Consider the following 2,635-nt stretch of genomic DNA (forward strand, 5'->3'; position numbering starts at 1 on the left):
AATACTATTAAATCTAACGGTTGGGATATTTTTGATATTTTTCAATTTATTAAAAAAAAATTAATATCTTACTATGGTACAGAAAAAATATTTAAAAAATGAATAGTAACCCAAACAGTCATTCGGAATTCACAATTGCAAATACAAAATGAATTTTTTATCTTTCTTTTTCTTTTTTTCTTTCTTTATATATAGTCTCGCTTTGTCATGAATACTAAGATAAAATAACATTCCTAAAAAATTTTAGTAAATCCAAAATTGGGTTACAACAACACTTTTGATGCACAATCAGTTAACTTATATCATGTTTATGTTCTTGTATTATTTATTTAAGTTTTTCTTATTTATGTTCTTGTATTGTTTATTTAAGTTTTTCTTCTTCATAATGTTTAGCTAAGTTAATTATGTCAAGGTCAAAAGGTTTCACTAATAGTGTTAGGATAAGTATAATATCAACTTAATATGGACTTCAATGCTTATATCCTAAACAACTTGCTATTAACTTGTCTTATCATTTTTATCTTATTAATTCTTAATACCTTGCTTGTTAAATGGTTAATCTAGATTTGTGTTGTATAACATTTGGTACATCAAGTACTTGATCCTTCATAGTCTTTGACTGACATCGTTATTATGAGAGGAACTTGATTTGTTGTCAATATAAGTTAGCATAATGAATACTTAATAAAATTTATAAGCATGGTGTTACGTAAATAAGATGATTAATATGAGAGGAACTTGATTTGTTGTCAACATAAGTTAGCATCATGAATACTTGATAAAATTTATAAGTATGATGTTACATAAATAAGATGATTAATATGATCATGTTGATAATTTATAAAGAGTTTATACTTTACTTATCTCTTATACTATTAGTGTATCCTCTAAGATTGACATTTATTTTTATCATTGTATAATCTTCACATTAATCTTACATCTCAAAGTCCTTTTTAACTTATCTTCACCACCACCACCACCACCATCATTGTTGTTGTTGTTGTTGTTATTGTTGTTGTTGTTGTTATTATTATTATTTATAATTTATATAGTTAACTTCCCCGTGGTTCGACCCCGGTCTTGCTAGGTTATTTATTACGTTTAACACTCCTGCACTTGGGATAAGACATCAACTCTTTGATCGTGTCAGTTTCCTTAAAATTTCTTCTACGAGGTGGAGCATAAGGAGATGCATATCCATGAGAATTTTAGAAATTATGGTGTGCTTGAAATGGTGGTTGTGAAGTTTGTGCATTATTGTTATCACTTTTCCAACAGAAATTTAGGTGATTTCTCCAACCAGGGTTGTATGTTTGTGAGTATGAGTTATGGTTGGGCCTTTAAAAACTGTTTAAAGCATGAGCTTGTTCATGGAGACATTCCTTAAAAGAAGGCAAAGTTGGATAATCATTGGTTAAGTGTTCATTTGTTTCACAAATTTGATACATAATGTTTTGAACAAATTTTAATTGACCACTCTTTTTTAATTCTAGTGCCTCGACTTTTCTAGCTAAAGATGCAAACTTAGCTTGAAGGTTATGATCTTCCCTAAGGTTATACATACCTCCACTAGATGTATGAGGTTGATTTTTACCCGGTGTCTTATAAATACCAGCGGTGTCCTAATTTTAAGCATTTTTAGCTAAAAAGTCTAAGTATTCAATTGCTTTATCAGGGTCTTTATCTTCAAAAGTTTTATTGTACATCAATTCAACCCTTTGCCTATTTCTAGGTGTTAAACTTTTATAAAAATGTAAAACCAATCTCCATGTTTCAAAACCATGATGAGGGCAAGTATTAAGCAAGTCTCAATACCTATCACAATATTGATAAAATGTTTCTCCTGACTTTTGAGTGAAAGTGATGACTTGTCTTTTAAAAGAGTTTGTTCTGTGAGATGGGAAAAATTTCTTTAAAAACTGTTGTTGCATTTTATTCCAAGTACGAATGGATCTTGCTCTTAAATTTTGTAGCCATGTTTTAGCTTTATTTTTTAATGAAAAAGGAAAAAGCTTTAATTTGATGGTGTTCATACTGCAATTTGAGTCATTATAGGTGTTACAGACCTCCTCAAATTCCCTTAAATGCAAGTATGAATTTTTTAAATCTAAACCATGAAAATAAGGTAAAAGTTGAATAATACCCGACTTAAAATTAAAACAAGATGCATCAGATGGGAAAACTATGCATGATGGTGCATTTGTTCTTATGGGATTCATGTAGTCTCTAAGTGTTCTAACACGATTATTCTCATTATTCTTATTATAAAGTGATTAATTATCTTCTTCGATCATATTCTCTAAAAATGATGAGGATACCCTAGGAAGTCTACCACTTAATGTACGTGACCATGCTTTCATGCATACATAGGAGTAAAATAAAAGGAAGAAGAAAACAAAAGAAGAAGAAACAAAAGAAAAGAAACAAAGTCATATATAAGAAAAGTGAAAATAAAATAAATACTATAATTTGTACAAGAACTTACCTCCCCGACAATGGCGCCAAAAACTTGACATGCCCAAAAGATTGATGTCTTCTCCCAAGTGCAGGAGTGTCGAAGTAATAAATAACCCGGCAAGACTGGGGTCGAACCACAGAGAGGTTAATTGTAAAAATTATAGATAACAATAGTATA

This window comes from Populus euphratica, unplaced genomic scaffold (assembly GCF_000495115.2).
Source record: "Populus euphratica unplaced genomic scaffold, PopEup_1.0 scaffold10.1, whole genome shotgun sequence".
In the NCBI taxonomy this organism is placed as follows: Eukaryota; Viridiplantae; Streptophyta; class Magnoliopsida; order Malpighiales; family Salicaceae; genus Populus; species Populus euphratica.